The sequence below is a fragment of the Myotis lucifugus genome, unplaced genomic scaffold (assembly GCF_000147115.1).
Source record: "Myotis lucifugus unplaced genomic scaffold, Myoluc2.0 scaffold_206, whole genome shotgun sequence".
NCBI classification, from domain to species: Eukaryota; Metazoa; Chordata; class Mammalia; order Chiroptera; family Vespertilionidae; genus Myotis; species Myotis lucifugus.
The window spans coordinates 868948-891991 of NW_005871254.1; the positions used below are offsets into that span (position 1 = coordinate 868948).

Here is a 23044-nt window from a genome sequence, read left to right on the forward strand (position 1 = left end):
TTACTTTTTTTAAAGTTTTTTGAAAAACTGGTTATAAGACTACAAAAGACTAGGAAATTCTGTACTCAGATTGCTTTGAAGTTGTTAAAGTCTCAAGCTACTTTAAAGAAACCAAAACTACAAAATACAGAAGTTACTATATGGACATAGTGTATACAAGAACAATGATTCTAATCAATGGACCCATGCTCAAAGAAAAACTCATATCTTCAGTCAAAAGACTGGCCTTCCAAATTGCCCATTACTACCAGAACAATCCATTAGTAGCAGTTACCTTGCATCTGAATCCTTCCTGAAGTCAAGTTATTCTACCTAAAACTAAAATTCCCCTGTAGGGTAGCAAAAATTAAAAAAAAAACATTATATTCGTACCAGGTATTCACTATAGCACCATTTATAAGAGCAAGACTCTAACCACAATCCAAATGTCTATTAATATGGGAGTGGATGAATAAACTACAGCACATTCACACAATAAAATATGATAGAGCTGCAAAAAAAGCATAAAGGATATCTCTATATACTTGTATTAAATGACCTCCAGGAAATAATGGAAAGAGTAAAAGGCCAGGAGAGAAAATTATGTATAATTTACTAGCATTCATCTAAGATTGGGTTGGCAGGCAGTCAGTACATGTAAGTGCACATGCATGCATACATATTTGCTTATATGTTTAAATGGAATGGGGGGCGAGGGAGAGGAACAGAGTGGAGGGAACAAGGATCAAAGCTAGACTTTTTTTATTCTGCTTTGTTCTGTAGATTTGGCACTATGTGCTTTCCATAACAACAACAAGAGAATCTAAAAACTTTTTAATCCCTAAAAATTAAAAGCAAAAATGAAACAAACCTAAATATATATTGAGTCAGTGGTGTAATCATGCAAAAAGAATTATTTCAAATGACTTAAAACACATTTTCAGCATAATCCCTAGAGCAGTGGTTCTCAACCTTCTGGCCCTTTAAATACAGTTCCTCATGTGTGACCCAACCATAAAATTATTTTCGTTGCTACTTCATAACTGTAATGTTGCTACTGTTATGAATCGTAATGTAAATATCTGATACGCAGGATGGTCTTAGGCGACCCCTGTGAAAGGGTCGTTCGACCACCAAAGGGGTCACGACCCACAGGTTGAGAACCGCTGCCCTAGAGGAATCTATCCTAAGAATAAATATTATTAGGAACCAAGGGTTTCAGCATGAAATACAAATGTGAAAATAAAGCCCAATAGAAATCCACTAGTATATTCCTAAATTTGAATTGGGAAAATCAGTATGAAACTCATGAAGTATTTTCTCTTAAAAACATCTTTCCTAGCTCTGTCCACTGAAAAAGCCTATAAGTAACAACTTAACCTGTGGTATTCCGACTGTAATTCCTAAATACAAATTCCCACTAAAAGGAACCAGGACTTGCTGAAGAAAGAGCCATTTCCAGACCAACCACTGAAAATGCACAAAATGAGCCTGGACATCTTGTCATCAAAATGTCCATCAAAGATGTTCATGTCTAAAGAACCCAAGAACCATCCTAAAGGTACCCTCACTGGCCAACAAAGGGACAATCTAATCAATAAAAATACCTGTAATGGATTTAAAAATAATCAAATATGTTAAAATTTGTGTGTTCATAATGATACTGTTAAAAAGTTAAAAAAGACATCATTGGCCATCTTTGGAGATATTAAGGGCCCTCCAAGAGTTGCAAATAAAGGGAAAGAACCACTCATTTAACCTATTTTCCCTCAGGTATAATGTGTACCTCTGAGTAACTAATTGATACAGAGAAACTTCTCCATAGAAGTACCACAGCTAATAAATAATGAAATTAAGAAGAAATGATGAAATTAGAATAGAAAACTCCTGACTAAATAAGGCTGGTGCAAATTATAAGTGGCCACTAAAATCACAAAGAAAAACACAACCAGACACTATGTGCTGTTGGAAAGTATCTCTATAAAATATTTTTGCAACAAAAATAAACCTAAATCAATTTGAATCTCTAAATCTAACGTTCAGTTGACAGGAAACAAGGGGTGGGGAGGCAGATAAACATCTTAAATGACACCAGTGGGATGCATTCAGCAAAACTGCATAGACAACTCCACAAGAAAAATGACAGGATTTCTTCAGTAAATACATTTCAAGAACAAAGACAATAAATAAGAGGAACCTATTAGGTTAAAATATTTTAAAGATCAACTGAATGTAATGTGTAGATGGACCTTATTTAGACCCTGATTTATATAATCAACTGCAAAAGAGTGTGAAATAACTTAGGGGTGATTGTGATATTGTGATTAATTTTAAGAAAACAGCTCTTACCTTTCAGTGGAAGTACTGAAATATTTAGCTAAAATGATATAATAACTAGAATTTGCCTCAAAAATGCAGTGGGAGAGGAGGTACAAGGAAATAAAAAAGGCTGTGAGGCCCAGTCGGTGGGGCTCAGTGGTTGAGTATCAAACTATGAACCAGGAGGTCACAGTTCGATTCCTGGGCAGGGCACATGCCCGGGTTGCAGCTCAAATTCCCCATTGGGGGCATGCAGGAGGCAGCTGGTCAATGATTCTCTCTCATCATTGATGTTTCTACCTCTCTCTCCCGCTCCCTTCCTGAAAGCAAATATATATACACACATACACACACATACACACACACACACACACACACACACACACACACACAAGAGGCCCGGTGCACGAAATCTGTGCATGGGGGGCGGGGAGGGCGTGGGTCCCTCAGCCCAGCCTGCACCCTCTCTAATCTGGGACCCCTTGAGGGATGTCCAACTCCCCGTTTAGGCCCGATCCCGGTGGGCATCTGACAGTTGGATATCCCTCTCATAATCTAGGACTGCTGGCTCCCAATTGCTTGCCTGCCTGCCTGCCTGATTGCCCCTAACCACTTCTGCCTGCCAGCCTGATCACCCCCTAACCACTCCCCTGCCAGCCTGATTCACCCCTAATTTCTCCCCTGCCAGCCCAATTGCCCCTAACTGCCCTCCCCTGCCGGCCTGGTCACCCCTAACTGCTCTCCCCTGCTGACCTGGTCACCCCTAACTGTCCTCCTCTGCAGACATGGTCGCCTCCAACTGCCCTCCCCTGCTGGCCTGATCACCCCTAACTGCCCTCCCTTGCTGGCCTGGTCGCCCCCAACTGCCCTCCCCAGCAAGCCTGGTCCCCCCCCAACTGTCCTCCACTGCAGGCCTGGGCCCCCCCCCCAACTGCCCTCCCCTACAGGCCTGGTCCCCCCAACTGCCCTCCCCTGCAGGCCTGGGTCCCCCCCACAACTGCCCTCCACTGCAGGCCTGGGTCCCCCCCAACTGTCCTCCCCTGTAGGCCTGGTTTCCCCCAACTGCCCTTCCCTACAGGCCTGGTCCCCCAGATTGCCCTCCCCTGTAGGCTTGGGTCGCCTCCAGCTGCCCTCCCCTGCAGGCCTGGGTCCCCCCCAACTGCCCTCCCCTGCAGGTCTGATCACCCCCAACTGCCCTCCCCTGCAGGCCTGATCGCCCACAACTGCCCTCCCCTGCTGGCCATCTTGTGTCCACATGGGGGCAGCCATCTTGTGTGTTGGAGTGATGGTCAATTTGCATATTACCTCTGTATTATATAGGATTACCTCTGTATTATATAGGATTAGAGGCCTCATGCACGAAATTCATGCAAGGGGCTTGGCCCTCCCACCCTGGCTTTGTCTAGAAGGTCATCCGTTCTAATTAGCATCTTAGGCTTTTATTATTATAGATATGTAGATATATATATATATTTTTTTTTTCTTTTAAAGGCTGTGAGTGGACAGAGATAGGGTACAGACACACATTAGTTCATTGTACTACAGGATGCCCCAAAAACATCTATACACACTTTGAATAATTATTCATCCAATGGGTTAAATCTGAAAAGAAAGAAATATCAATTGAGCTATCAGAAAAAAAATGTGTATACTTTTTTGGGACACTCTGTATTCCCCCACTTTTGTATATACTTGAAATTTTCCATAACTAAGTTTTGAGAATTTGATGAATTACTTTACATTTAGATGTTTTAAGTTAATAATAACATGTTCATGGTTTACACAATTTTTCCTTTCTACAGTTCTTTCAGCGTAAGTGGCAATACTGATTTATACTGTTTCACTGTCTGCCCTTGGGAATACATGCCCCTTATTTCTCTAAAATTATAAACTAAAAGCACAGAGCCTGCTACATAGGAAGTGCTCGATACATTTAAATGTATAAATTCTGTTTGTTAATCATCTCCCTTGCTCTGGTAAACCCTCCAATTACTTTGGGCTGCTGATTCAATTTGTGATAACGAATGAGTAAATCTTACCAAGTACAAAAAAAATAAGACAGAAAATCCAAAACCCTGCATTTAATCTTTTAAATCTATATTCCACAAATTAAACTTATTCTTTTTTTATTGTGGTAAAAAAACAAGTAATAAAATGTATCAAATTAACCATTTTAGGTTTATAGTTTAGCAGTGTTAAATATTGTATATTCACATTGTTAGGAAAAGATCTCCAGAACTTTTTCAACTTGCAAAACTAGAACTCTATGCCCATTAAGCAAAAGGTGCTTATTCTTAATACTTCCTATCCTCTACATGTCTCTAGCTACCACAACGGCCTTTGCAGTATAATTCTTAGGACAATAAACCAGCACATTTATATTTTTTTTAAAAACAAAAAACTAGTTCTTAAAGGAACAGTGAGGTCAGAAGTCTGACTGTGAACAGAAGGTCCAAAACTCCGATGCAGAGGGGACAGACAGGGCTGGATGTGGCTTCAGGATTGCTCCAAACAGCACGAGGGGCCAGAAGAGGCGGCCACAGCTAAGAAGTCAAATGAAGCAGCGTTGACTATAGAAGCAATAGTCCTTTCATGTCTACCTTCAACAGAGGCTTACCACTCCTCTCGGTCTCCTATAACAATGACGGCAAAACCGCTGGGACGTACACAGCACCAACCTAAGATCAGGTACTTGGGAAAGCACTGCACCAAGCCTTACTCAACAGACTTCTAGTTTACTATGCCTATTCAGACCTACAAAATAATAACAATGATGATGATGATGTGATGACTTAGTAACAATAACTACCATAATGTAAGTGTTTAACAAACGTATAAGAAAAAGGATAGATGGTACTTTCTGCCTATTACTATAGTTTTAATTAACTTTGGCATTTCTACCTTTGGAAGATGAACCCTGATCAATTACTTCCTTTGAAAAATCATTTTCATACAAAATTATTCTTCCTAATAAGCACAACTCCCAGCTAAGCCTGCACAGGAACCACTCCAGGAAAAATAGATTTTTCTTTTTTCTTTTTCATGGCAGGGTCAGACTTGCCAAGAGCTTGTTTACATAAACACACACAGAGACACACACACACAACAAACACATGAGAAATGTTATGCAGGGGACTCACTCTAAAGCAAGAGCCTAGGTTTAATGCAAAGAAAGCCATAGAGCATTGAGAACAGAGTGTGGCTTGGAAGACAACAGGTGTCTATCACTCACACTATGCTGCATAAAACAAGGGAGCTGCAAATAGAGTTAAAGATGCTTTTCCAAAAGGCTCTGTGGAACAATAAAACTGGAGATCCTGGCAGCACAAGCAGCAGCAGCTGTGAGCCACAAAGCTGAGAGGAGCATTGGTGACGATGCCCATCCTGGTGGCTCCACCATGACGGCGGCTCTGTGAACACAATGACTACACTGGTGGTACTTCTGAGGCTGGGCACAAGGTGGGAGCACCCAGCTGGGCCTTCAGCACCAGCAGACTGTTTGTGCGGGTACGTGTGTGTGTGCATAAACACACAGGTCTATGTGTGTGCAACAGCCACTATTCACAGTGCAGCTGGAGAGCATCCAGGAAGACAATGGGGGTATGCCACAAAGGAACTGTCACTCTTCCTCTACTGACTGATCTTTTTTTACTATTCTATAGTACCAGAAATAAGACTTACATTTTGAAGAAATAAAATATACATAAAGTAGGACATTTTGAGGCCTAACAGGAAAAAACTATGTAGTAAAATGTGGAATTTATAATAAAGCCTCATTCATGCTTTGACAATTCTTGCTATTTTAAATCAACTAAATATTCCATGTGAATGTATCTTTAAAAAGAAAAGGTGTGGTTTAAAAAGTAATTTTCTGGCAATTTCAATTATTTGGGAAGAACATAAATTTTAGGAAAGGAATGAAAAACTTTGCCTTGTTCTAATCATTCGTTACTAAATGTATCATAAACTTAAAAGGCCACTGGAGGCAGCACAATGTAAGATTACAAGACTGAGAGTCAGGGAACTTGCTCTGAGACCTGGGCTTGCACCAGGCCTGAGCCCGAGCCTGAGGCTGAGAGCTTACTGCTCCCCAGGCCAGGTCCACACATTGTGCAGGATTGACACTAAGTCAATCCTCGTAATCCATGAGGCAGGTCCTGCTGTTACGTCCATTTCACCCCCAGGGAAACTGAGATCCAGGGAAGCGGCCGGGCGCGCTCAGGATTCCTCGCTGGTGGGAGCTCGCCCAGAAGGCAGCAAGCAGCAAGCCGAGCCACAGACTCTGCTCCAAATCAGCAGGCTCTGAAGACCGGGCCTCCCTTACTTCCTCATGAGAAGGGCTTCTTGTGTCCCTTTGCCTTTACGTTTTTAACTGTAGGGCTCTTAGAAAGAATGATGTGACAAATGTGGCAAGTGCTTTGCAAACTGCACAGTGGTACACAGATGACAGTTAAATGTCTGCCGTCCAAAAACATGCTGTGGTTTTTCATGTGACTTTGTATTCTAGAACACAATATTACTGATTCATACCAAAATCGTTTTCAATGGACACAGATACCAGGGGAGTGAGGGCATGAGCGGGGGTGGGGGATGGGGAGACAATGGGGGGATAAGGACACGTATGTAATACCTTAAACAATAAAGAAAAAAATGGAGAAAGAAAAAAATTGTTTTCAGTTCATTGCAAATGCTCTTACATTTCAGTAAATATGAACATCACATCTCTGAGATAAAAAACCTCCATTAATATGACTAGAAATCTACATTTCCTTCTTGGCTAGAATCCCAGAAACAACAAAAAATTGCAAATGTGCATTACATTTATCACAGTTTTCACACAAGAATAAGCAGGATAGGAATTTTTAATTTCCCAAACTTGCTTTCATGCAAGTAGGGGGCTTTTATTTTTATAGTGTTCATGGTTCAAAAAAGAATTCTAAACAGCTTAGAAGGATATAAGCTACACATGGCACCATGGCACCCAGCTGAGGGAGGGCTATGGTCAGTCATGTCTTGGTTGCATGAGCCTTCCTTGCCCCAACACACAGAGTCCTCAGACTCACAGGTAACCAATACTCTGGCTGGGGAGAGACTAGTTAGGTGAGCTGGCAAGTGAAATCTGGACACACAGGGCCAGAATCCATACTGGGAATTGGGCACATATTAAAGGGAGTTGAAGTTGAAAGAATACATGGAGTGAAGGAAGATCCTCAAAGATTCATAAGCAAAGCCAAGGTCAGAGGGAGTTGAGAACCATGAACAGAAGATATAAAATAGTAAAAGATACCATAGAGGATGAAGAAGGCTTCTGGCTCAAGGGAAAAATGAAGTCAACTGAAAGAGAACAGCAGAGATGCAACGAGCATTAAGTGTACCTGGTCCCTAGACTTGTGTCAGATCCTCATGGCTTTTCAGCTCCAGTTTCCCTGTGGCCTTAAAATAAACACTTTTTAAAACATTCACTTAAGTGAGTTCCTGTTCCTTAATATTAAAAAATGCCTCATTGCCCAACTGGCGCGGCTCAGTGGTTGAGTATCGGCCTATGAACCAGAAGGTCACAGTTCAATTCCTGGTCAGGGCACATGCCCTGGTTGCAGGCAGGATCCCCAGTAGGGGGTGTGCAAGAGGCAGCCGATCAATGATTCTGATTCTCTCTCTCCCTCTCCCTTCCTCTCTGAAATCAATAAAAAATTATATTTTTTAAATGCCTTAGATATGCTAATATACTAAGATATACTTAAATAGTAAGGGAAATGAGGCAAGGAGAAAAAGGAGTAAAAAAAATCTATATATATAAAAGCCTACTATGCAAATTGTCCTGCGGGAGTTTAACCAGGAGTTCAATCGCTCGCTATGACATGCGCTGACCACCAGGGGGCACCGCGGAATGAAGAAAGGCCCCAGCCGGCAGCCAGAAGGCCCCGATCAGCCCTGATCACCAGCCAGGCCAAAGGACCCTACCCATGCACGAATTTCGTGCACCGGGCCTCTAGTAATAATATAAAAGAAACTGAAGAAGATACAAATGGAAGAATATACCATGCTTGTGGATAAGAAGAATTAACATCATTAAAATTTCCATACTACACAAAGCAATCTCTAAATTCAATGCAATTCCTCTCAAAATACCATGGCTTATTTCACCGCACTACAACAAATAATCCAAAAATTTACTTGGAACCACAAAAGATCACGAATAGCCACGCCAATCTTGAGTAAGAAAAACAAAGTTGGAGATATCACACTACAAGATATCAAACTATATATACTTCAAGGCTACAGAAATCAAAACATTATGGTACTGGCATAAAAACACACACAGAGCAATGGAACACAATAGAAGCTCAAAAATAAGCCCATATAAATACAGTCAATTAGTATATGACAAAAGAAGCAAGAACATACAATCGGATAAAGACAGTCTCTTCAATCAGTGGTGCTGGGAAAATTGGACAGATTCATGCAAAAAATGAAATTAGACCACCTTCTTACACCATATACAAGAATAAACGCAAAATGGATTAAGAACTAAATGTAAGACTTGAAAGCATAAAATCCCTAGAAGACAACATAGGCAGAAAAATCTCTGACATTTCTCTTAGCAATATTTGTTCTGCTGTATCTCTTCAGGCAAGGGAACAACCACACACACACAAAAAAAATGGGACTACATCAAACTAAAATGTTTTTTTGCACAGCAAAGAAAACCATCAATAAATTGAAAAGACAATCTATTGAATGGGAGAAGATATTCACAAATGATACATCCGATAAGGACTTAATATCCAAAATTTATAAAGAATTCATGCAACTCAACACCAAAAAAACAATTCAATTAAAAGGTGGTCAGAGGACCTGAATGGGCACTTCTCTAAAGCAGACATGCAGATGGCCAGCAAACATCTGAAAACACCAGTCATAGAGAAATGCCTATTAAAACCACAGTGAGATATCACCTCACACCTGTCAGAATGGCTATCATCAATATATCTACAAACATCAAGGGTTGGCAAGGATATGGGGGAAAGGGAACCCTCATGAACTGTTGCTAGAAATGCAGATCGGTGCAGCCACTGTGGAAGAGAGTATGGAGTTTCCACAAAAAATTAAATATGGAACTGCCTTTTGACCCAGTGATTCCACTTCTGGGTATATCCAAAGAAACCTGAAACACTAATTCAAAAAAGTATATGCTCCCTATGGTCATTACAGCATTATTTACAACTAAAGGCCCGGTGCACAAATTTGTGCACAGATGGGGTCCAGCCAGCCCACCTCGATTGGGACGATAGGGCTGGGCTGTCTGAGGGGAGGGGCTGTGGGCAGTTGGCCGGCTGGCCCTGCCCCCTGGTCGAACTCTTGGTTGAACTCCCAAACTCCCATTCGAGGAGACAATTTGCATATTAGCCTTTTATTATATAGGACTAGAGGCCTGGTACACAAATTTGTGCACAGGTGGAGTCCGGCTGGCCCACCCCGATGGGGCTGATCGAGGCCAGGCCGGCCAGAAAGGTGCTGTGGGAGGTCGGCCAACCCCGCCCCAATGGGGAGGCAATCAGGGCAGGGCCGGCTGGGCGGGGGGGGGGGCCAGAGGAGGTTGGCTGGCCCAACCCCTGCACCCAGTCAGGATAGGGGAGCCAATCAGGGGTGGGGCTGTCCTGGGGGAGGGGCTGCAGCCAGAGGGAGGGGCCATGGGTGGTTGGCCGGCTGGCCCTGCCCCCAATAGGGATGGGGGAGCCGATTGGGGGGCCGGGCTGGCCGTGGGGGAAGGGCCGTTTCCCCATCGGGCCAGTTGGCCAGCCGCAGTGCGTATCATACCGATCAGTTGTTCCAGTCATTCTGGTCATTCCAGCATTCCAGTCGCTTGCCTTTTATATATATACTAGAGGCCCGATGCATGAAATTCATGCAAGGGGCTTGGCCCTCGCAGCCCCGACCGGCCCTCACAGCCCCCTCGCAGCCCCTTGAAGCCCCGGCTTCATCTGGAAGGTCGGTCTGCTGTTCGGTCTAATTAGCATTTTAGCTCTTTATTATATAGGACTAGAGGCCCAGTGCACAAAAATTTGTGCACTCGGGGGGGAGAGGGAGTCCCTCAGCCTGGCCTGTGCCCTCTCGCAGTCTGGGACCCCTCAGGGGATGACCACCTGCTGGCTTAGGCCTGCTCCCCGGGGGATTGGGCCTAAGATGGCAATCAGACATCCCTCTGGCAGCCCGGCAGCCCTCGGGGGATGTCCACTTGCCAGCAGGGAGCAGGCCTAAACTGCAGTCGGACATCCTTAGCGCTACTGAGGAGGCAGGAGAGGCTCCCACCACCACCACTGTACTGGCAGCCATCAGCCTGGCTTATGGCTGAGCAGAGCTCCTCCCATGTGAGAGCGCCCTGACCACCAGAGGGCAGCTCCTGCATTGAGCGTCTGCCCCCTGGTGGTCAGTGTGTGTCATAGTGACCAGTCATTCCCAGTCCTTCTGCTGTTAGGGTCAGTTTGCATATTACCCTTTTACTATATAGGATAGAGGCCTGGTGCACTGGTGGGGGCCGGCTGGTTTGCCCTGAAGGGTGTCCCGGATCAGGGTGGGCGTCCCCACTGGGGTGCCTGGCCAGCCTGGATGAGGGGATGATGGCTGTATGCAGCTGGTCACACCCCCTTCAGGGTGGGGGTCCCCACTGGGGTGCCTGGCCAGTCTGGGTGAGGGGCTGAGGGCCGTTTTCAGGCTGGCAGGTGACTGAAGCTCCCAACCTCTCCTTTTTTTCTTTTTTTTTTAATTCTGGGATTTATTTACCTTCTATGGCTGTCACTGGAGCTGAGAGCCAGCTTTAGCTCTGAGGCTCGGCTCCAGCTCTGAGACCTCAGCTGCTGAAAGCAGGTTTCTGGCGATTGTTTAGCTTCTATAATTGCAACATTGTTTCTTAGACTGCAGCTCAGGTGCCGGCAGAGGCAGGCAGGGAACCTTGGCTTCCTGTTCGCTTCAGCTGCCTGGCTGCCGGCCGCCATCTTGGTTGGCAGTTAATTTGCATATCTTGCTGATTAGCCAATGGGAAGGGTAGCGAAGTTACGGTTAATTACCATGTTTCTCTATTATTAGATAGGATATATATATAGATAGATAGCTAAGATATGGAAGCAGCTCAAGTACCTATTAATAGACGAGTGGATAAAAATGTAGTACATATATACAACAGAATATTAGTTGGCCATAAAAAAGAATTAAATCTTACCATTTGCAACAATGTGATTGGGCCTAAAGGTTACTATGCTAAATGAAATAAGCCAGATAGATAAAGACAAATACCATACGATTTTTTATATGTGAAATCTAAAGAACAAAATAAATAAACACACAAAGTTGAAACAGATCCATAAATCAGAGAATAGACTGACAGTTGCCAGAGGGGCAGGGGGGTTTGGCAAAAGGATGAATGGATTAAGAAGTACAAATTGGTAGTTATAAAATAGTCATGAGGCTATAAAGTATAAAGTAAAGCATTGGGAATATAGTCAATAATACAGTAATAAGTATGAATAGTCAAGGTGGGAACTAGAAATATCAGGGGGAACATTGTAAAATACATGACTGTCTAACCATTATGCTGCACACCTGAACTAATATATAATAATACTGAATGTTAAGCTTAATTAAAAAATAAATAATAAACTGAACATAAAAACAAAATATGTATATATAAACTGTAAAAAGAATCAGAAAAAAATAAACAGTAAAACCCCCAAAAATTAAGGGGGAAAAGACATGCAGAGCCAATTTACAAAAGAAACTAATGAAGTTTTAAAGGAAAACAACAAAAAATCAACTTCACCAATAACTTAAACAGGGAAAGAAAGACAAAAATTAGATGTTTTACCCCTGTTAAATCCGTTCTTCTTTTTTTTTTTTTTAATAGCACCCAACTGTGGCAAAAATGTCCTAAAAGGGTCACTCAACACTCTGCTAATACAAGTGTTAGCTAGAACTTTTCAGTAGAGCAGTTTAGTAACAGGAATCAAGAGCCTTAAAAATAAAGGGTAAAGGTATCAACTTTCCTAGTTTTGACTCTGGGTGGTAAACACACAATGCAAAAACTGATAATGTTTTATAAAATTACACATTTGAAACCTATATAATTTTATTAACTAATGTCAGCCCAACAAATTTAATTTTTAAAAAATATCCACACCATCTCACCCAGTGACTCTAGTTCATGACACTATCTGAAAGAAATTGTCTGAACTATGGATTAAAATGTATTGCCAAATATATCCATCAAAGGATATTTACAGTAGCAAAATTCTTTAAAATAAGTTCTACATTAAGCAATAGGAAAAGGGTTAAGTAAATTAGAATATAACATAAAATGCAGTATGCAGTCACTAAGTAATTGAAGTGGGAAGTGTTATCCAATAAATGTTAAGAGAGTAAGGTTTATAAAATAAACAGCATTCAGGATGACTGTGACTAGGTTAAAAAAAATGTATAAATCCCAGTATAAAAGTACTAATGACAAACATTTGACTGTTTGAAAATGAATATTAACAAGGCCTGTGAACACCTGCCCCAAGTCTTGAGTTTACCTACAAGATCTCCATGCCATCCCTCACCACCAGCCCCCACCGTTCCTCACATGGTGTATCAAGCCCAGTTACCTGCCTCACTCCCTGAGCACTCTGAGCGTTTCTTAGGTTATGGCATCATCCCCAGTTGCACTATTTAAATATTTGCCACTTTATATTTACAAATTCTCCCACGTCATTTCATTCATGTAAAAAAAAATATTGACTCTATCTACTGAAGTCACCTCAAAACTGAAATCTAAATTGAACATGGAAGTTAACCAAGAAGCAGTTTCTGTTTTCCTTACCAATTCAAGTAAAAAATACTACGGAGAAAACATCCATGCAGCTTTCTTTCCAAACCCCAGAATCCCAGCAGGCTTCAGACAACATGCAGATGCCACATACCTGTTTTGTGTGCTAGGACCACCAGTGTCACTCTGTCAGCTCACTTTCATGTCAAAGTACATTCAAGTCTAATCATTAGCTGCCACCAAAAACACACACCCATCCGTGTGTTGCAGTGCTCAGCCACTACCAAGGTCACACCTGACTCCAGCTCTGCCCTCTTCCCCACTGATTCCACCTTCCTGTTGGCAACTTTCCACCTCATTAGCAGAGCAGAGCACAATCAGAGGGAGGAGGCTGTGAGCTGGGCTGGCAACATGGAGAAACCAGAGTAGGATGACCACAACTGTGGCAGAGGGCTGGGAGAGGCATCCATAAGTCCGTGGCTCTCAACTTGGGTGATTTTGCTGCCCAGGGGACTTTGGCTATGCCTTGGGGCTATCTTTGGTTGGCATAACTGGGGGGTAGGTGCTACTGGCACTAGTAGGAAGAGACCAGGGATGCTACCAAACATACTACAATGCACAGGACAGCCCCACAGCAAAGAATTATCCATTACCAAATGTCAGCAGTGCTAAGGTTGAGAAGCCTGCCATAACCTGATTTATCCCCTGGCTCACTGGAGTCTAATCCCAACTCATCAGGAACAGGGCACCCAGTGGGTAAAGGAGGCCTGAGACGGTTTAGGAAATACACACACACACACACACACACACACACACACACACGCACACACGCACGCACAAACTGGGGGGGGGGGAGCATTATAATTTAATAAAAGTAGTAAGAATACCTTTTCCCTCAAGGGTTTGCTCCCCCACATATATTTCTTCCAAGACTGCTTCACAGCAGACCCTATATGAAGATAATATTATCAAAACTGCCCAGACTGGTAAACATCTCCAGAGCAGTTGGCAATGCACCAACACAGTCAATGACACATTCAGTCGCATATCTCTACAGGACCTAAGAACCCAAACTCACAGTTCCCAGCTTTGCTTAAAAGTGGCAAGCACTGAAAGATCACTCAAAACAATGAAAATAATAGTGTTGCTTTTCCCAGATAAATCATCAAAAACTAAATAAGACTTAAGAAGAGCAACATTTTCAAAACTCAGAACAGTGTATTTAGTCTGCACTTCAAAAAAATTACAGATAAAAAAAGAATTTAATATATGAATTATCATCATTATAATTCATTTAAAGTTAGTAACCACAATGCAATATGGTTTTTTTCTTGATTACTTTAATAACTTTATCATGCCATGATTTCCACCCATGGGAGGCCAGAAGGTTAGAGAAGATACCCAGCACCATCCCTAGCTAAGGCTTAAATAATTTGGACCTGACTCTGAAGCATTATTTGCCAGTATGACCTTGACCTTTGTCCTTTCAGTGTTAGGAAGCATACAGCACAGAAATGGTGGCCCATTTCTGTGTTGGACAGTAGCAAGTATTAGAAATGTGTCCATTATGCTAAGTCAATATATTATTGTTTATTTCGCCATATATTAGAAGCAAGACAACTCTAATTATTCTCAATCTTACCCTCCACACACCAAGCCTTTTTCTTCCCTGGGTTGTAAAATATGCTCTCCTCATGAATTGTGTCTTAGTTAGCTCAATTATGATTCATAAAAGAACTAAAATGAATCTTAGAGATGAACCACTTCAAACCCAACCTCAATTTTACAAATGAGCTAAGTCAGGCAGAGAAAGATGAAGCTAGGCTGCTTGTTAGAGGTCAAGCAGCTACTCATAAAGAAAGTAGGGAGTGAAACTCAGGTTTCCTAACTCTTAAGTCTAATACCCTCAGAATTATACCAAGTTGTAGAAGATGCTGCATAAGTAACAGAATTGACATAATTTTTTAAGTCTTATGATAAAACAGACACATATTTTCAGTAACATATTAGAAACGAAACTCACATGATCACAACCACTCTATGAAACAGTGTAATGGTTACCATCCCCACTGTCTGGATGAAGAAACCCAGGCCCGGGGTCACACAGTAAGTGTTGAAGCTAGCTCCAAAGCCTATATCCTTAATCACTATGCCACCTGGATAAGTACTAGAACATTCCTAACATTATCACAACCAAATTAACAAACTTAAGATTTCCAGTAGTTCCTCAAAATTTTAGTGCTTTGATATAATATAAAAGTTAGCCTTTCTACAAAAAAATGTAAAGTTTTTAAGAAGTCAAGATAAATTTAAAGGTTTCCAGTATGTGCCCTCCTAGCATAAAATAAAGTCATTTTAACTTAAAAACCAAGTTATAGCCCTGACCGGTTTGGCTCAGCGGATAGAGCATTGGCCTGCGGACTCAAGGGTCCCAGGTTCGATTCTGGTCAGGGGCATCTGCCTTGGTTGCGGGCACATCCCCAGTGGGGAGTGTGCAGGAGGCAGCTGATCGATGTTTCTCTCTCATCGATGTTTCTAGCTCTCTATCCCTCTCTCTTCCTCTCTGTAAAAAATCAATAAAATATATTTTAAAAAAAACAAAAACAAGTTATAGTATTAAAGTATCACCTTCCACATCAACTACCCTGAATTCAATCTAATCCTTCTGGGAGTAGCAGAGAAGGAATTCATTTATGGCCTGGAGCTTCTTGAGAAACATTAGCCAAGTAGTCCCATGGTGTCAAACACTTCCCAAAGGCTTTTCCCACATAAGATTGATTGTGTGCCATGAACAAAATACACACCAAGCAATAATACACACCTTCAGAATAATAAAGTAGGGATTCCAAGACGGCTGCAGAACATGTGGAAGCTACACTCACCGGCGCCCACCACCAAATCAGATTTACAGCTGAATTATAGAGCAATCAACCTGAATAACTAATTGAAGGCTAGCTGAACTGGAATATTATAACCAAGGATTTACAGAAGAAGCCACATGGAGACTGGTAAGAAGGTGAAGATGCAGAAAGGGCTGGACATGACACCCACATAGAGCAGCTGAGAGAAGCCAAAGGGATATCTTGGCTGCAAAACTCCCTCCCCCAGGTGCATGAGGTCTCAACCCCACACAGGGATTCCCACCCAGAGCAACAGAGACAGGAAGAGGAGCTCACAGCGCATCTGGAATTGAAGTCAGTGGGGATTCAGTCTGCATGGGAGAACAGGGAGTCAGCTAGACCCAGAGGCCACCTTCCCAGGGTCAAGCTCTCCTATTGTTACAGCACCAGCCTGGGGAGTATACTGCCAGGTCCTCCAACTACTGGCGACACCACTCTGCCTGCTCCGGGCCTGCAGAGGAGGCTTTGCTGGCGCACCCAGTAGGACCTTTGGGGAGCTCTTTTTCTGAAGCTCTTGGCCGAGACTGTGTAGCTTTAGAAAAGGGACCATTCTTCCCCACCTCCAGGGCAGAGCCTGCGCCCCCACTAACTGTGGAATCACTGGGCCTGTCCTTCCACTACCTATGGCCCTGCCCTACTGAGTTCAGTCCCGTGGGGGGTAAGAGAGCCACACAGAGCTGGGAGCAAATCTACTGGGAATCAGACAGATGGGTGCTGGGTTGTGTGGATACAGAATGTGTGGTGGGGGTCACTCCAATCTCCTCTGGGCTATTCCTCAACAGGTAAATTTGACCTGCCTTTTGGCTGCCGGGACCCCGCCCTGCTAAGCTCATTCCCGCAGGGGAGTCTGGGAGCTTTTCAGAGCCAAGACATTCAGTGCACACCTCCCTTGGAGGCTTTTGCCCAGGGCAGGGGAAGAAGTGCCCACCCCTCCCTACAGGCTCACCTCTAATGGGAGACGGGTTAGATCTGCCTCCAAAGTCCCAGTGTCTACACCTGCTGAGCTCAGCTCCACAAAGGAAAGGGAGTGCTACTGGGAGCTGGGACAATGGTCCAGGACTGGATGAAGTGCTTCGTCCCCTCCTGCAAAATTGGCTGTCATCACCCTCAATGGGAGACTCTTTGGATCTGCCCTCCTGAGTCCCAATGGCCTCCTCCTGTGTGTTGGCTGCAGAAGGGACAGCTGGCAGCACCCAACCTGAACCTGCAGTACACTCCTCCTGGAGAAGCTAGAGTCAGAGATTCAGGCAGAGACCAAGAAGTATGGCCTTAGAGTCTGGGCCACTTTCCCTTATAGAGAGCCTGACAGAGAGACAATCAAGTAGGGGATTTACTAATACTGTCATCCCAACCTGTCACCCCACCTTACCAAGCTTGTGAACTGTGGAAGGGTTTGTGGGTCACAGGTAGGCTGGATCCACTCTACAGTCTTTCTACAGATGCCCTGGAAAAAGACTAGACAACCTCAGGGGGAGGAGAGTAATGAACAGGTGGAGGCAAACCTCAGAAAATCTCAGACCTTTTACAGATCTGCCCCCAACTCTAAGCGGTGGAAGCTGATCCTTGTATACAGATTGGACCCTCCCACACATTCCCAAGCCAAGTAGACACAGCCACAAACAGTGCATAGCATGGTAGCTCCAGGCAGGTAGGGCAAGGCTGGTTACACACACCTGACACTGACGTGTACCTGAACTCTGCCCAAGTGAACCCAGAACCAACACAACCAATGGGCTTCAGACCACACTAGAGCACAACCAGACTAGCAACACAAGTGCACATCCAACGGGGGATTCCAACAGGCACCAGACCCTACTGGGAACAACTTCATCTCTGAGGACAGCCCCTGCACAATGACTCAAACATAGGGATCGAGGTTTATCCTTATAGTCATCCAGCCTATAAAGGACCAAGAAAGGACCAAAATAATGCAAGACTCAACTACAAAAAGAGGGTGCACATAACCCACAAGAAACATTCCTGGAGCACTGGGCTCAGGTGATCGGGAAGATTGTACCACTGAGTCCAACAAGACACCTACATCAAAAAGCTGTAGTAAGTTTGGGAGCTGTAGCAGATCTACCGAATACACAGGGACACAATGAGGAGACAAAGAAATATACCCCAAATGAAAGAACAAGAGAAATTCCCATAAAAACTATTAAATGAAATGGAAGCAACCAATATAATCAGATGCAGAGTTTAAAAGAATGGTTATAAGGATGCTCAAGGACCTTCAGGGAGAAATGGATGATCTCAGTGAGAACTAAAAGAGATGGTAAGCATAAAAACCATGAAAAAGAACCAGTCAGAAATGAGAATACAATATCTGAAATGAAGAACACACTAGATGGAATCAATAGCACTTAGGTGAAGCAGAGGGTCAAATCAGTGATTTAGAGAACAAGGTAACAGTAAGCACCCACGAAGAGCATCAAAAAGAAAGGAGAATTACAAAAAAAAAAAATGAGGAGAGCTGAAGGGACCTCTAGGACAACATCAAGCATAAAAACATCTACATCATAGGGGTATCAGAAGGAGAAGAGAGTGAGCAAGAGATCAAGAACCAGTTTGAAGAAATTATGTCTGAAAATTACCCTAACATAGTGAGGAAAAAGTCACACAAGTTCAGGAAGCACAGAGAGTCCCAATCAAGGTAAACACAAAGAGGCCCACAACAAGACACATCATAATTACAATGGCAAAGGTTAAAGATGAAGAGAGAATCTTAAAAGCAGCAAGGGAGAAAGAGTTACTTACCTACAAGAGAGCTCCCATAGGCTGTCAACTGATTTCTCAACAGAAACACTTCAGGCCAGAAAAGATTGGCATGAAATATTCAAAGTGATGAAAAGCAAGGAACTATAACCAAGACTACTTTCTCCAGCAAGGCTATCATTTAAAACTTGAAGGACAAATAAAGAGTTTCCCAGACAAAAAAAAAAAGTTAAATGAGTTCATTACCACCAAACCAGTATGGCAAGAAATGTTAAAGGGCCAGCTTCAAGAAGAAGAAGAAGAAATAGAGAGAAAGAGAAACATAAGTGTAGAGGATAAAATGGCAATAAGTACCTATCTATATATATAAAGAGCCAGTGTCCATAACATCCAAAATGACCAAAGGCTCCACCTACCGCAGAAGTCAGTGCTGGGTTGTCATGGTGACCCAGCACTGACTGCCACCACTGCGGGCACCCCAACCCAGCACTGACTGCCAAGTGGGCTGCGGACCAGGCCCGAAGAGAGGCCTGGAGAGAAAAGCAGGGTCTGAGCCTCCATGGCAGCTGTTGATAAGCACTTGCCTTTCTCTTTTGCTCCAGGCCTGGCCAGCAGCCGCACCTCTCTTTCTCTTGGGCCTCTGCTGGGACTGCTGATCAGCCCTGCCTCTCTGATCAGGCCCGTTGATAGGCCCGGAGTCACTGACTGGCATAGAAACCGACCAATCAGAACCAAATCTGGGTGAAGTATGAGGAGCCAATGGCTGCCTAGGAGGCACAGCTTTTGATGCTGACTGGCATAGAAACCGACCAATCAGAACCAAATCTGGGTGAAGTATGAGGAGCCACTGGCTGCCTAGGAGGCGCAGCTTTTGACGCTGACTGGCATAGAAACTGACCAATCAGAACCAAATCTGAATGAAGTGCAAGGAGCTAATGGCTGCCTAGGAGGCAGAGTTTTTGACGCTGACTGGCATAGAAACTGAACAATCAGAACCTAATCTGGGTGAACTGTGAAGGCAGAACCTAAGGTGGGGGCTGAGGAGGGGTTTTAAGGGCAACAGCTGTTTGGTGTAAGGTGTAAGAAAGCGGTTCAATTTTTTAATGACCAGTTTGGCAGTATAGTGCATATGGCTGGCTATCTGTCCAGATATAGGGATTATGTATTTTTATCTGCCAAGAGCATCTCCTCCTGATGAAAAAGGCTTTTCCCCACATTTAAGCAATCCTATCCTATATAATCTATCTATACTAATAAAAGGGTAATATGCTAATGAGACTGGGTCAACCGGCCATCTTCTGGACATGCAACTTCCTTCCGGACAAAGCCATGGTGGTGGGGGCCAAGGCAGAGGCCATTAGGGGCGATCAGACCAGCAGGGGAGGGCAGTTGGGGGTGAGATCAGGCTGGCAGGGGAGGGCAGTTGGAGGCAAGATCAGACCGGCAGAAAAGGGTTGTTGGGGGCAACCAGGTTGGCAGGGGAGGGCAGTTGGGGGCGAGATTAGGCCGGCAGGGGAGGGTAGTTGGGGGTGAGACCAGGCTGGCAAGGGAGGGCAGTTAAGGGTGATCAGGCAGGCAGAGGCGGTTGGGGGCAATCAGGCAGGCAGGTAGAGGCAGTTAGGGGCGATCAGGCAGGCAGGTGAGCGGTTAGGAGCCAGCAGTCCCAGATTGCAAGAGGGATGTCCCCGATTGGAGAGGGTGCAGGCTGGGCTGAGGTACCCCCCAAGTGGGACACAGGCCCCGCCACCACCCCAGAGAGACACCCCACCAAATTGCAGCCAACGTTGCCAAGACCCCATGGTGTAAAATGTGGCCCACAGCCCAGCCCAACCCAGAAACAGTCGCTGTGGGCACTGGGTAATGACATCATGTAGCAACGCCTGGCTTCCTCTCCCTAGCGACTAGCCTCCTTGGAGTTTCTTCAGCCCAGGAACCTGGCTTGCTTTATAGCCAGGTGCAAACATTTTACAGTTTAACCAAATGTTTGTGAGTGTTTTCCGGTGCCTCATCTCATTTGATCCTCACAGAAGTCCTGGAGCAGGTAGATAGGAGACTCAGTGGAATCTTTTTTTTTTTTTTCATTAGCAAGACGTGAAAAGCAATATTAAAATATTTCTTCTAATTAATTTCCGTTCAATGTGCATGAATCTGTGCACCGGGGCACTAGTTAATAATAACCTTAACTGTAAACAAATTAAATGTTCCAATCAAAAGACATAGGGTAGCTGAATGGACAACAAAAACTATAACCCATATATATATTCTCTACAAGAGACCCACCTCAGAACAAAGGATATACAAAAAGACAAAAAAAAAATGAAGGGATGGAAAAAAATTCCATGCAAATGGAAACAAAAAACAAAGTTGGGCCCTAACCAGTTTGGCTCATTGACTAGAGCATCAGCCTGCAGACTGAAAGATACCAGGTATGACTACGGTCATGGGCACATGCCCGGGTTGTGGGCTCGATCCCCAGTAGGGGGTATGCAAGAGGCAGCGGATCAATGGTTCTCTCTCATCATTGATGTTTCTATCTCTCTCTCCCTCTCCTTTCCTCTCTGAAATCAATAAAAATATATATTTTTTAAAAAACACACAAAGTTGGGGTAGCTATACTTATATCAGACAAAACAGACTTCAAAACAAACACCATAAAAGAAACAAATAAGGTCACTGCATGATACTAAACGGATCATTCCAACAAGAGGATATAAACATATATGCACCCAACATAGGAGAACCTAAGTATATTTTAAAAATCTATAAAAAAATTAAAGATGATCTCAACAGCAATATAGACACAGTAGGGAATTTTAATACCCCACTGACATCAATGGATAGATATTCCAGACAATAAATCAACAAGGCAACAGTGACCTTAAATGACACACTGGATGGGATGGATTTAATTGATATTTACAGAGCACTTCATCCCAAAGCAAAAGACTACATTCTTCTCAAGTGCACATAGAACATTCTCAAAGATAGACCACATGTTAGGACACAAACTAAGTCTTAAGAAATTCAAGAAGACTGTAATCATATCAAGCATCTTCTCTAACCACAAATGTATGAAACTATAAATCAATTACAATTTTAAAAAATAAATTATTCAAACATGTGGAGGCTCAAAAACATGCTATTAAACAATGAATGGGTTAACAATGAGAAAAAAAAGTAGAAATCAAATTACCTGGAAACAAATGAAAATGAACACACAGTGACCCAAAATATATAGGACACAGCTAACGCAGTCCTGATATGGAAGTTCATAGCATTACAGCCCTACTTCAAGAAGCAAGAAAAATTTCAAGTATACAATCTAACCCTACATCTAAAAGAACTAGAAAAAGAAAAACAAACAAAGCCCAGAATAAGTAGAAGGAAAGATATAATTAAGATGAGAAAATGACAGAGAAACTAAAAATAAAAATAAAAACCATACAATATGAAAGATCAATGAAACCATTAGCCAGTTCTTTAAAAAGACAAACAAGATTGACAAACCTTTAACCAGATTCATCAAAAAAAGAGAGAGGACCCAATTAAGTAAAGGCAGGAATGAAAGAGGAGGAGTAACAACTGATACCACAGAAATACAAATGATTGTAAGAAAATACTATGAACAACTAACTGTATGTCAATAAATTGGAAAATGTGGGTGAAATGGATAAATTCATAGATACATACAATCTTCCAAAACTGAAGCAGGAAGAATTAGAAAATCTAAATAGAGTAATCACAACTAATGAAATAGAAGCAGTAATTAAAAAAAAAAAAAAAAACTCCTAGTAAACAAAAGTCCTGGACTGGATGGCTTCACCTTTGTGAACTTTATCAATCATTCAAAAAAGAACTAACACCTATCCTTCTGAAACTAGTCCAAAAAATTCAAGAGAAGGGAAGACTTCAAAACTCTTTTCACAAGGCCAGCATTATCCTAATTCCAAAAACAGATAAAGAAAGACACTACAAAAAAAAAAAAATCATAGGCCAATATCCATGATGAACATATACATCCTAAAATCCTCAACAAAATATTAGCAAACTGGATGCAGCAATACATTAAAAAGATCATACACCATAATCAGGTGGGATTTATTCCGGGGATACAAGGTTGGTACAATACTTACAAATCAATAAATGTGATACATCATATAAACAAAATGAAGGATTAAAAAATCACATGATCCTATCAATAAATGCAGAAAAAAAGCACTTGACAAAATCCAACACCCATTCTATATATATAAAAGCCCAAGTGACCAGCCAAACAGCCAAACAGCCGACTGGCTAGTAGCTATGATGCACACTGACCTCCAGGGGGCAG

At 42.9% G+C, this 23044-nt stretch overlaps 1 protein-coding gene across 3 annotated transcripts in view; it reads right to left on the bottom strand.

Annotated features, from left to right (window-relative positions):
- MARCH8 (membrane associated ring-CH-type finger 8) overlaps positions 1 to 23044 on the bottom strand; it is a 116569-nt gene that overhangs the window by 87304 nt on the left and 6221 nt on the right. The gene's annotated exons all lie outside the window — the stretch shown is intronic.